The sequence below is a fragment of the Helicoverpa armigera genome, chromosome 27 (genome assembly GCF_030705265.1).
Source record: "Helicoverpa armigera isolate CAAS_96S chromosome 27, ASM3070526v1, whole genome shotgun sequence".
Classification (NCBI taxonomy): Eukaryota; Metazoa; Arthropoda; class Insecta; order Lepidoptera; family Noctuidae; genus Helicoverpa; species Helicoverpa armigera.
Genome location: NC_087146.1, coordinates 7,221,326 through 7,235,740, shown reverse-complemented (window position 1 = coordinate 7,235,740; position 14,415 = coordinate 7,221,326). Strand labels below are relative to the sequence as shown.

The 14,415-nt window shown below is 37.5% G+C and overlaps 2 pseudogenes; one reads left to right on the top strand and one right to left on the bottom strand.

The window, feature by feature from the left end:
* Positions 1-14,415, bottom strand: part of LOC135116674 (WD repeat-containing protein 7-like) — a 115,593-nt pseudogene that overhangs the window by 39,974 nt on the left and 61,204 nt on the right.
* LOC135118901 (larval/pupal cuticle protein H1C-like) lies at positions 1,702-2,758 on the top strand (annotated as a pseudogene).

The window sequence follows — 14,415 nt, the reverse complement described above, 5'->3', positions numbered from 1 at the left end:
GCATTGGTAAATAAAGGTACATAGTTAAATACATTAAAACAACCGGTTTTAGCCTAGCATTACAGGATATTAGCCAACCGAGAGAGAGGAAACTGTGGTTCCGTGAACTTTACCTTAGATATGTATTTACTGATGTATGTATGTACCTACTTATTATACCTTTACTACTTTTGAGTAAGTATTTGACTAAAGATCAACAATCTTGATGTGACTTCATCATCATCATCTCAGCCATAGGACGTCCACTGCTGAACATAGGCCTCCCCTTAGATCTCCACAAATACCTGTTGGAGGCGACCTGCATCCAGCGTCTTCTAGCGACCTTTATAAGGTCGTGATGTGACTTGCTGATCAAAATTCAGTTTGAAAATAAAATGCAGCTAAAATCAATGTTAATAACAAATAAGTTTATGCAGAAAAGTAAAAATACATTATTACCAGTAGAAGTTTAGTCAGAACCCAGTAAGTATGGCAACCAGTCTTACTAAGGGGTATTGGGTTGCACGGGTAACTGGGTTGAGGAGATCAGATAGACAGTCGCTCCTTGTAAAACACTGGTAGTACTGGTATTCAGCCGCATCTGATTAGACTCAAAGTCAACCCCGTCAGTAGATGGGAAATTACTAGGTTAATAGAGTTATCGTTTTCGCTTTAATACTTTCTGCCATTCAAATAATTAACTTTTTATCTATATGTTATGTTACTAAGTTCTAAGTACTTACCATTCATAAGTAAAAAATGTGAATAAACCCATTTAAGTACATATTGACATACCTAAGCAGTTTTAGAGTAGTTCTTTGTATGCTATATTTCTACATAACGACCCAATTTTAAGAGAAAATGATGTTAATTAATGTTCATGGCAACTTATGAAAGAATAGATGCATACTTAGTTAGTTGAAGACATACACACGAAGAGCGTAAATTATGCTTATATATACTTGAGTCTCATCACACGATTATTATAAACGGGAAAGTTTGTCATAAAAAGATTGGATGTATCACTTAAACGCATAAGTTACTGAACGGATCTTTATGAAACTTTTCAGTACCATAAACTGTAAACATCAAAAACATTAGCTACTTTTATCTGGGTGTGAGAAGTAGTGCCTTATGGACGCGAGTGAAACCGAGGAAAAGCATTTTTTAATTTGAGAATATCTTAACACTTTTGGAGAAATTCCAGAAAAATCTATCCAAGATTAAGAAGTTTTTGTTTAATTAACATGTATTATAGATAGGTACGTTGCAATTCTAAATTAATTTGTAAATTGCGTGTCTGATCACAAGTGCAATCTACAAGAGCAATCTATCATAATGATATTTATATATGTATGGAAATTATAATTAATATTAACAAATTATACTTCAATATCAAATGTCGTCTAAAAGTTCACCTACATTCTATTGCAAATATGGTTCTAAATATTACAACGTAATATAATGTAGGTAGACTGAAAATAAAATGAAATATAATATCAAGCTCATATATAAAAAAGTTAAACATTTGTCTATTATTAAACTAGGAATTCGAATACTAAAATATTCAAATTAATTCGAATGCACTGTCAAAGTCATGTCGTTCCAATTTTAAAAAGTTGTCGGCCATTTCCTCGGTACGAATCTATCAGTCAAAAATGTATAGCGCTTCCTATACACCCTACCCGCCCTTGAATACCGACCACTTACTTTTTTTACGTACACAGCTCAAGCAACTGGTAATGGTATAAAAACGTGCCGCGACCAATTCAGAGCAGTCAGTAGCCTTCGAGCAGTCTAATACAGAAGTGCACGATGAGAGTTCTGGTGGGTCCAACTTACAAACTCTTTGGTGCTTTTAATATTAATTCATTAGTGCTGTGGTTCAGTGTCTGTGATTAGTGATGTGATCGTGTTATCGATGTTTTAATCGGTTTTGTTTTGGCAGATTGTCGCCGCCGTCCTCGCCTGCGCCGCAGCCGCGCCCTCCGGCCTGCTGGCAGCACCCTACGGCCATGGCCTCGTCGGCCACGCTGGGCTCGCAGTGGGCCACGCGCTCGCAGTGGCCCACGCGGCTCCCTACGCGGTGGCTCACGCCGCCCCGTTGGCCGTGGCCCACGCCCCGGTAGCCGTCGCCCACGGCCCCGCTCTCCCCACCATCTCCCCCGGAGACATCGCCGGTGCTGCCATCGACGCTCACGTTGAAGCCTCCGACCACGTCCGCGCCGCCGCCGACGCCGCCCGCGAATACCACGACCAGGCTTCCGAGCTCCATGGCCAGGCCATCAACGCCGCTGAGGACCACTCTTGGCAAGCCGTTGATGCCGTGAAGACCGCTGAGGCTCAGTTGGACGGTGCCGCCGCTGGCGTCGCCCCGTGCTGGCTAAGCAGTTGGCTGGTCATGGACACGCTGGTCTGGTTGCCGCTGCCCCCGTTGCCTACGGCGCTCACGGTTACGCCGGCCACGGTGTTGGTATTGCCCCGCTGTCGCGTACGGTGGTAGCCACTCTGTGTCCAGCTCCTCGCTGTCCCAGACCCACCCCGCCCCGTGGTGCACGCGCCCCTGGCCGTCGCCCACGCCGCCCCCCTCGCGGTCGCCCACGCCGCCCCCGTCGCCTACGCTCATGGACTCCACGGACACGCATGGTAAACTGTGATAAACTTTAGATACCAAAAATAATACTCAATGTTTTGGAATTTGTAAATAAATTATATATAAAAAAAGTATACAGGCTAAACAGAGGCGAGGATGTGTGAATAAATGAAATAGTAATTTTAATATTTTGTTTCCTTTACATAATAATTGCTTCCTATATCTCAACAACACAATTTACAACACACGAATGGTTTCGAACAATAAAATCGTTGAACACGAATCGGTAGTTACATCAATTATTTAAAACAAATAATCGATAATCGCTGCTATTATTCGTTTCGAAATGTCAAGTTCAGATTTTAAATCGTCGGCCTTAGCACGATAAAGCTCAATGTCTCGATTTATTCGTGTTTTTAATGCATAATATCGATAGCTTGACATAGTTTGGCACAACACTAATAAATTGAAGTATATGTAATAAAATACCTTTGTAATAAAACATGAAAGACAATGACTTCCTGACAGCTAAAGTCAATAATAACTATTCGATACTTTTATAGTTACCACGCCTTAATTTAAAATCGTAACAAGTTTTTACTATAACTTATTCATCTAGAATCACTCAAGGTTATTTACTCAGATATTTTGGACTTCCGCTTCTATATTTTGGCGTGTTAAATTAATTATTTACGTTCTAAAGAATTTAGTTTTTATTAGAAAAAATGGAGTAAGGACAAAGGATACTCGAAGGTCAATATTTCTAATGTAACTCGTATAAACTCAAGGTCAAAACATTCATAATGCAAGCTTAAAAATTTCTGAATTCTAGGTCAACTTTATATTAGGTAGGTATCTAGTTTGTAATGACACAATGTGAATAAGCAATGCGGTCTTTGTTAAATATTACTAGAACAATAGAATATTTGAAAGGCTTTGAGAATACATGTGTAAATGTGCTTCAGTAAAATAATTAGTTTACTTACACTATAAAACTTAATTGACATAGAAAACCAGTATTAAAGTATCATACAGTAAATTACTATCTGACCTCCTCAACCCAGTTACCCGGGCAACCCGATACCCCATAATAAATCTGGTTGTCAGACTTTCTGGCTTCTGACTACCCATAACGACTGCCAAAGATATTCAAATGACAGCCGGGACCCACCAATTTAACGTGGCTTCCAAATGTACCTACATGGCAAAATGGTCACCCATCCATACTTAACCTTATGATCGATTTACCTGTCTGGCTGTTAATTAGCCACGAGCCACCATTTTACCGTCCGAAACATTACAAATAATAGCGAACAAGTGAGAAATGAGTCAACACAAAATGAGTTCCTTCTCACAACAATTACTGAGTTATGAAACCCGAGTGAGCCAACTAAATAGTTATAAATTAAACTAAATGGCAAATGCTGGTCGCTTGAGACGTGTGCAGAGTAGATAACTTGTGTAATTGAAGCTTAGATTTTATTGTTGAACTAACTGTGCTCCGCGGTTCCACCCGCGTTCCCGATAAAATATAGAGTATGACACTCCCTTCTAAGGAGCTTTAACGACACTTTAATGACACAAGTTTTTGCTTAAAGGCAGCTTTTAACGAGAATATATATTTTTAAAGTCAGTTCAATAGATACAGATATTACCTCCTAAAACTTCACATGCTTATACCTCTTTATAATATCAGTAACTAGACTAGTATTGCTCACGGTTCTGACCCTCGTTGTAAGAGTAGTTTGCGTAATAGCTCGAAATATAAATGCCGTAGCTAGTCATAATTATATATATTTGTCACATTTATACACCACTGATGGAAGCTCTGTCGGTGGTTTCACCCGCGTCCCGAGGACCTACCTACTCCACGCACTCGGGATCATTTCAAATAGCCTTTCTCGATAAATCTGCTATCTAACGCGAAAAGATTTTTTGCTATCGACCCAATAGTTCCAAGTTTAGATATGTCTTGTTGCCACATCGCAACAGTAAAAACAACTTTAAGAACACAAAACAAAAGGTCCCACCCAAATAGGTTCTAACACAATCTGATCACGTCTTTACCTAACATTCTAGTCTAGTCTACGAGTCTACCTCACTATATTCTAGATATTATTGTAGCCGCCATTTTGAATTGTTACGCCAACAATCAAACTGGAATTATGGTAGGTCCACACGATGAATTTAAGTTTGTACAAATATCTGTATGAACTTAAAGCTTGAGAAAAAGTTGACATATGATGACAAGACATTTGTGCAGACTTATCATTGGCTCCAAGTTTTGTATGTACGTTGTGTTGCGCAGACAAAATTCTATGAAAGTCTCTGTGAAGTGGTGGCCTAGTGGGTAAATAACCAAACTCTCAAGTATGAGGGCGCCGGTTCGATTCCAGGTCAGGCAAGTGCCAATGCAATATTTCTAAGTCTGTATGTACTTTCAAAGTATGTCTTGGACACCAATGACTGTGTTTCGGAGGGCACTTTACAACTGTAGGTCCTGGCATTCAACATCTTCGGGAGTCGTTACGGGTAGTCAGAAGTCAGTAAGTCCGACAACCAGTTTTACCGGGGTATTGGGTTGTCCAAGTAAATGGTTTGAGGAAGTCAGATAGGCAGTCGCTCCTTGTAAAACACTGGTACTCAGCTGCCTCCAGTTAGACTGGAAGCCGACCCCAACATAGTTGGGAAAACGCTCGGGAGATGATGATGATCTGTGTGAAGTTGGTATAGTGTGGACCCACCATTAGATACCATTTGCTATGTGTTTCTGAGTGGTCTTGTTTTGCTCCTATGGGGCAATTCTCCCTGGGGTGATTTGGTTTAGTTAGAATTGGCAGGACTGGTCTAGTTGACATTTGTTGGTCGGTAAGCTAAATGTCAAACCTTAGTTTGAATGAAGGGCCATTTAACTCTAAGTTGTAGGATTATTCGAAAGAGTTATGAGCTGGAATTCTGAATCTTGGACGAAAGAAGCGGGACAGGATATCATTAGTTAACATATTATATATTTTTACAAACGATAAATATTAGTAGAGAAACATCATCATAAGCCTTTTATGTACCATTGCAGGCCTCAAGTCTCTTCTCATACAGAAATGGAATGGGCATTAATCACCACGCTTACGTGGTTTGGCAATTCAGGTTTACTTGAAATGTTTTCGTTCACTTGTTTGTCATGTTTGTCATTGATCTACAACATACGCTCCAAATAAAAGTTACATTGATACTTGCCTGTCCAGGAGTCGAACACACACACTCATATTTGAAAAGCTGGTGCCTTCGCCATTAGGCCACCACGACAAGTTTCTGCAACACCTTTATCTAATCCAAACTTAGTACCTACAGTTCAATTGTGACCAGACTATCTTAACTTTCTCTGAATGAGGTTACAAAGAAACCAGTTCTCGTCATTAGGATGCTGTATGTATCTTAACGCGTAAGTAACCTACTTGATAATCTGCAAGGTAATGCACTTTTACTCTCATTGCATAAACTCTTTTCCGAGTGCCTATCTGACCTCCTCAATCCATTGACATCCCGATTATACTTGGTAAGACTTTCTGGCTACTGTTTACCTGTAACGACTGCCAAAATTGTTGAGATGACAGCCGAAACTTATTAATTTAATGTGACGTCAGGAATTTATATTTCTTCTGAGTCCAATCCAATTCCAAGAACATGAAAATCCATCAAGTATAGAAGATAATGTGGATATACATGTTTCCATAGGGCCGCAATAATCTACGATTCCATAAGCCCACATTATTCAATTACAAGAAAGAAAATATGTCCTGCTAAATTAAATTAAAACAACAAGTATTGTTATAAAGTCTAAACGCCTACGACACTGTCACTGCAATGATACAAGAAATTTAATAAGTTACAAACGCCTTACTTTATATTTTCTGCAAACAGAATACAAAGTGCCATGCTGTGCTAAAATCGTCAGGCGCAGGTTGTTCAGAAACGGGAAAATACGATTGCAAAACGGACTCATTATTGAGGGTTGTAAGACAACTATGCAAATATTAAAAGAAGATAGCCGTTTTATACAATGAATAAAGATGGCAAGCGCAGATTTAAATAATTATAAGATAATGTTGCAATAGCTATGCAGGATTAAATGAACAGGTATGATGTCCATTGTCCATGCAGCATTTACTATAGCATAACTCATTGTCTTTTATAATCATATTTTAGTATTTACCTACCAAGCTCTACAAGTTACCATTCATAACATACTATATCAAAACAATCCTAACCACATTATTGCATAAGCAAACATCATCATCAACTGACGTACAAGATTATTACATCACAGCTTTACGCTCATCAATCACATATAACCCACACACGCTTACATCTTGACTCATCACACACACACAAATAAATTGGAGCATCACTTGTGTATGTATGCACTAGCTGTATGCCGCAGCGTTGCTCGTACAGAAAAATAATGTAAATCAAATCATTTATTAGTGATACAAAGCGAAGTGTAAGAGTGAATTTGTAAAAACATTTATTTCAGGTCTAGCTTTCAAATGGATCCCGAGGGAACTAAATCCTGCAGTCTCAAAAAAGTAACCTAGGTTATTCTGACGTGTAAGCTATATTTGTGAAAAGTGTCATCAACCTACTTTCAGATTAATAATAATACCTACTTATTTATTTTAGCGGTCTTTCCGGGGAACTTCTTATCGATCCCGGATTAAATGTATCCTATATGTTATCCTGACACATAAAGCCTATATCAGTGCCAAGTAACATCAAATTCATTAGGTATTGATTGCTTGAAAGAGAAACAACACTGTCTACATCTCTTTATTCTCATTTTCCTTTCGCAGGTATGCTGGAAGAGATTTCTTTTGATATAAGCTTTACCTTTGTGAATTCTTTCTTTGCTGTCGTGTTTCTTTATTATAGGTATGTATAAAAATTCGTAAATAAACATTCCCGTTTATAAAATTAGTAGAATTAAAAGCCTTACAAACAAACACACACTTCAACACCATTTATTCATACAGTCAACGTCACAAGAACATCTCGTTCTTAGAGGTCGGTAACCGCGCATCTTCCGAGTTCAAGGTCAAACGAGAGTAAAACCTTTGTATAAATAATAATATTATCTAACATAGCTGTATTTATGATGAAGTCATCGTGTTTATATTTTTAATCTTCTTTTTTGTTATTTTGCCTGACGCATCTCTGACGTGGAATTGTAACAACGACTGCTACTGAGTAGCATTTTGGGGACGCCGGCTTTACGTAACAGGCTCGGGGTGTAACACCACCAACTTTCAGTCTCAAGGATAGTTTTGTTTTATTTTACAAAAATCAAAGCTTTTCAGGCTTTTTATAAAATGAGAGTCAATTTATATCAAGCACTCATTAGTACACTCCTACAAGAGAAGTAAAGTATAATTTACCCTCCTACGTTAATCTGGAGTAGTATAAATTACATCGATGCATTAAGAAATTCAAACAAAATAATTGTCACCAAAATTTTTACCTACTCCACTCAGTCAAATAAACTGTAGCTGAATAGCTTTCTTTATAAAGGCGCCATCTTATACTGAAAGATATTTTATACTGTCTACAGAAAACAAAAGGAATTCTAGAATAACCACACTTTTAACTAGTCCAAATGAACTACAAACTAGCTTCTGCCTATCAAATTCAAGATGAAGATGATTCACTGACAAAAACTCGAAGGTCAAAGGTCACCACCCGTTCTGAAGGTCAAGGTCAGCAGAAAGTGAGCGTACATGATGGGCTGGTTTGCAGTTTAAAACCTTCCGCTTTATAAAAGTGAAATGTGAACTGGTACATTATTGTTTTCTTTATAGGATTGCGGTAGTCGGCAGTTTTTGAGAAAGATATGGATTGAACATTTTTAGGGTACATTTTTTTATTTTGCATAATCAAACCACTTTACTAGGCATATATGTAGCTAATGGCACAAGAAACATAATACTTAATAATTAAAGTGATCGATTACGTTTGCTGTCTGTTTGATCGTGAAAAGCTTAAAACTGCTCAATAGATTCCTTAGTTGACGATGTTGTATTATTATAAAACCTAAAGCACAACTACTAAATTTCTATGAGTATAGTAAGGATACAAATCCTGCTGGGTTAGAAATATTTAACCTGGGATAGAAAGGCTGAAAACAGGTAAAAATATCACAAATCGACTGAATAAACTTCAAGCTGCTTAGCTTCAAGAAATCAATCAAAGCTTGCCATGTGTTTAAAACTAAAAACACCTACGCATGCAATGACAACGCATTTAGGTAAATGTGAAAATTATACAAAACTTCACGGAAGCTGACATTACGAGGTAATTACAGTATTTGAGAGTAATATCAATTAAATTATTTACGACTTGCAGCCGTCCCAATATTCTATCTATCCGAGGTTATCCTTATTAGAGATAGGAACTTGACATTACTCGTATGGAGCTAATGTAGAGAATTCTATCTCCAGTAAGCTTATGGACGGATAAGTAGAATATTAGAAATGACCTTAAAACTACACCTTTGGTATTTGTTCGGCGGTTTTTCGGGCAGAAATTAGTCTGAATCATTTGCATAAGGCATTAAAATTACATTCCTGGTTTTATTTCAAAGGGTTCTGTAGGAATCAGATTTTTTGCGGCTGTTATTGAAATATATTTCTTTCTTCTTTTTGTCCTTATCATTTGCCTAGCTTTTTCCCAACTATGTTGGGGTCTGCGTCCAGGCTAACCATATGCAGCTGAGTACCGATGTGCCATATGGAGCGATTGCCTATCCGACCTCTTCAACCCAGTTGCACGGCCAACTGGATACCCTCTTGGTTTTGATAAAACTTGGCAGAAATGTAGCTTACATACACACGCACACCTAGCTCCAGAGGGGTTAATTTGATAGTATACCATTAAAGTCCGACGACGAGTACCCATCGACCATCAAAACATAAAAAATTCTACAACGCACAGGTACTAATAAGACAGGACTATAGGAAGGAGATCTTACGAGACGCAGGTGAAGACGAGGACGGAAACTTGCAGGTACCTACAATTATTATTTTCAATACTTTTATTGAGGTTAATAATTATCGGAATGTCAACGACAACTCGATACCTGGCTGCTGGCTGAAAGATCTCTTGTTTCCAAGCGTGGGACATTTTATTTCTTTGGATTTTTATTTTCAATCTATATTAGTCTTGAAAACAAACATTGTATGTGTTTCCGCTGCGGGTTCTGTACCGATAAAAATATTTTTCGTGAATTTGACCTATTGCTAACACTGTTTATCTTGTTGACAAAGAAAAAGTCAGCAATAGATTTAAAGAAGCTTTAACTTTAATGGAGCTTTGTACAACTGACGGTATATCTGCTAGCTTGACCAAAATAAACTATAACATTCAATAAAAATTGTGGACCCTATAAAATGGATTTATACTCTGCAGAAGGAACCCCACAATTTTGCACCGTTGACATTTAAACTCGGACTAGATAGAGCAGGTAATGAGTCGGTACATAAAGAAAACAAAGCTTTATCTGTCTGTCTGTACACAAACAAGACAGCTTGTGTGAAAATATTGAATTAAAATAACACTGGATTAAAAGCAATAATACGATGTAAAAGGGAAGGATCCCAATCGACAATTTTTTCGAGTGAAAAGTACGCTGGTTAAAACTATGATAGATAGATATTGTTTGGTGAAAACTTTAGTTTGGTAAAATACAAGTCTAGTAAGTCGTGTCAGACTTTCTGGATTCTAACTGCCTTTAATGACAGTCTATTGAGAGCCACCAATCTATTGTGCCCTCTGAAACACGGAGGAACTTGTCATGGTAAGACGGTGGACCGACCACCGACGACATCGCCAAGCGTGACTTAATTTTATGCTCCTCTTTAAGAAAATCCTTTAAACAACCTAATAGCAAAAAACTCAGGTGATTGCTACATCAATCTGTCATCATCATTACGATGTTTATGATCAGCAGGTCTCAAAGGTTCGGGGAGCTACCTGCTTATTGAACAGCAAAATGGAGCCTATTTGCTAAATTGACTGACCAGTTACTGGGGCTTAACCATGACTTTAAAATAAACTCTTTTGCAAAAAGCGGGCACCTATGCGAAATCTTAGTTTTAAGGACTTTACGTGTATTTCAAAGGGTTTTAATGATTGTAGTATGTTTCTAGCATCAAAAGAGTTAGCCGAGGATGCGTGAGAGTGTATTCTAAATTTGAATTTTGTACAATTGCTAAGAAATTGGTTAAACCTTGTTTTGGACTAATTGTTAGCAGAAAGTTCGTCGGTGTTTTAAAATGTTTTCAAGTGATTTTCAGAAAAATGATTATGCAGTTTTAATTAATGATTAATGTACTTTTGTTGGATCAAAACATTTTTGAAAACTATGCGTATTTGATAAAATTTTCACCTGCTCTAAATGGGATATACTGATGGTTGATGGCAATGTTAAGAGTTTCGGTATTTTAGTGTAAAGCGTTGTATTGTTTAGATATTGTACCCACGTGTTTTAAAATATCGCTTTTCATAAATAAACACTATTTAGAAGAGTATCAGTACTTTGAGCTGCGACAAAACCAATTTAAAGTAAGCAGTGCCAATCACAACTCGTCTCCTATCAGACTTTGACATTTTAAAAGTCTTGAAATTCTACAAAATATAGAAAATAGCACATAGACTGTGAGCACGAGGTCTTAAAGTCTCGTAATCACTGATTTTAAACAACCTCGTCTCTTGGGAAACTCCGTAGACCTCTGAAGATCTATGAGTCTGAGCGTTCAAATAGCGTGTTTTCATCCCACGGACATTTTATTAAATAAACTTGCCTACAATGAGATTTTCTGGCATCTACAGCACTTTCTTGCTTAAATCATAACAATTATTGGCTATCTGCTCATTTCTTAAGAACCATACGTTTGGCCAATAATTTTGAATTCTTGACTCCCTTTCAGCTAAATCATCGTTTAGTAACCCGATACCTATGGAGTTATCGAGAGCTTCAACGCGGCAATAATTTGACTTTTAGATAGCTTTAACCCTCCTCATCATTTTTCACGTGGTTAATTTTAACATTTATCACAAAATTTGGTATTTTTAATGTCAAAGTGCGATAGGAGACGAGTTGTGATTGGCACTGCTTACTTTAAATTGGTTTTGTAGCGCCAAAGGTACTGATACTCTTCTAAATAGTGTTTATTTATGAAAAGCGATATTTTAAAACACGTGGGTACAATATCTAAACAATACAACGCTTTACACTAAAATACCGAAACTCTTAACATTGTCATCAATCATCAGTATAGCCCGTTTAGAGCAGGTGACAATTTTATCAAATACGCATAGTTTTTCAAAAATGTTTTGATCTAACAAAAAGTACATTAATCATTAATTAAAACTGCATAATCATTTTTCTGAAAATCACTTCAAAAATTTTTAAAACACCGACGAACTTTCTGCTAACAATTAGTCCAAAACAAGGTTTAACCAATTTCTTAGCAATTGTACAAAATTCAAATTTAGAATACACTCTCACGCATCCTCGGCTAATTCTTTGATGCTAGAAACATGCTACAATCATTAAAACCCTTTGAAATACACGTAAAGTCCTTAAAACTAAGATTTCGCATTGGTGCCCGTTTTTGCAAAGAGTGTAATTTGCTCATGACTTAAAAAGTCATTCAACACCCGTCTCCAATTCCATGAAAAATTGAAACAAACAAGTTTTGTTTCACTTTTTCTATAAAAAAGCATATTCTTTGAACCAATGGTCGTAAAACCGGTCTTCTTGGAGACTTTAAATAGGACCAAAGGATACATAGTAATGGCAAGTTAAAAATTACAAGAGAACTCTAATTAAAATCCGCCTACAGGATTCATTGGAATTCGATTTAATTTAATTTCAGATTGTTTATTTTGTTGCTGTAAAAACAGTTTAAACCAATTAAATGTTTGAGATTACTGTCTGCAATTATTTTGTCACAAAAGTCTTCTTGATAATTATAATTGAATGACATACGCTGGGGCTGCGGGATTGTTCGAAGGAGTTACCGCGTCCCGGCACATAAACGGCTCCAGAAGGAATATGATGGGGTTTAGTCAGTATTAAGAGTCTGACACTCCTCACGCTGCACCCACAGCAGAAGGGGTCATTTGATAACTTCTCAGCGAAGATTTTCCCAACTAATCTTGTTCTAGCTTCTGGTCTTGTCGGATGTAGCTGAGTACCAGTGTTTTACAAGGAGCTAACTGACTATCTGACCACCTCAACCCAGTTTCCAGAGTTTACCATCATCATCTGCCTAGCCTATATATATGTTGGGGTCGGCTTCCAGTATAACCTGATGCAGTTCAGTATCAGTGTGCCACATGGATCTGCCTATCTGTCCTCCTGTCAGACTTACTGGCCTCTGACTACTCGTAACGACTGCCAAAGATGTTCAAATGACAGCCTCTAGTCAAAAAACTTTGAACTCAACCAAAACCCAATCACCTCAACCAAACCCAATCACAGAGCCAGTACATAGTCTAAATGATAATGACGCAACGAGCCACGAAAATGATTAAGTTAAAAGCAAGATGGCGCCCGCTTGTCAATCGTAGCTTCCTGCATTCTTAGCGCCCTCGCTTCACAGAGCGGTTTGGGGTTCCGTCGAAATTAAGTAAAGGCTTTACTTGGGTTTTGTGCCACACATATTATGTAGTTTCATGTAAGATAACCCAATAATGATTTAGCTTGAAATAACATTTTTAGGGTTGGTAATAATCATGCAAAATACTCAATTTCATTAATACATGTGCTCGTGCGTGTATCCAGAATCAGGATAATATTTATTTGCGTACTTTGTGTATTTGAAGTACCTACCTAAGATTCTCTGTCAGACTGATGCGATGCTTTGTATAATCATCGGCACGAATCTTGAGCGCTGACCTTCACCTGCGCAGAAGTAATTTATTGGGTCCCTTTTCTGGTATGAAGTGAGGCGCGGGGCGGGCTAAAGCGGTGATTGGCCCGCAGCGCATGGCGTTATAGCCGTCACTCGGGATTGGTTCTTTGCTAATAAATCACTTCTGCGCAGATGAAGGTCAGCGCTCCAGATTCGTGCCGATAACTATATCTGAAAAAGTTTGCAAATAATTCTTCAAATTGACAATAGAACTTGTATCGAATTTTTACTTAAGTGTTAATATCAAATAACAAATATTTCTAGGTTTCTCTATGCTGTAAAATTGCCCATGGTTCCTTCACTTCAAACCTTACTTTAAAATTTACTCACCCAGTAAGAAAACCTCTTAGGATGCCGCAAACAAAGTGACCAACTACAGGGCTCAACCATTATAATAAATAAGTAAAAGCATCCAAGTGAAGTGTACACTACAGTTTAAATTACCATTCACAGCACCTGAATGACAACAAAACGACATTGCACCCACTTGCACCAATATGCAAAACAGATGCAACTAAGATGTTTTCTAAGGACAAACAACTATGCCCTATAAAAACCGTGACTAGAAATACATAAATTTAAATCATCAATATTGATGGACTTCGACATTTACCACAAAAAAAACTATACTAATATTATGAAAAGAACAGTTTGTTTTAACGCGATTATCTTAGAAACTACTGGACCGATTTGAAAAATTCTTACAGTGTTAGATAGCCCATTTATCGACGAAGGCTATAGGATAATTTTATCTAAATCCAAGAAGTGGTTTATAAGATACGCGGGTAAAACCACAGGAGAAAAATAGTCGAAAAAATATTTTTTCGTCTACAGAACCCGAGCAAGTTTTAACGAAAAATACACTACAGGTTATTG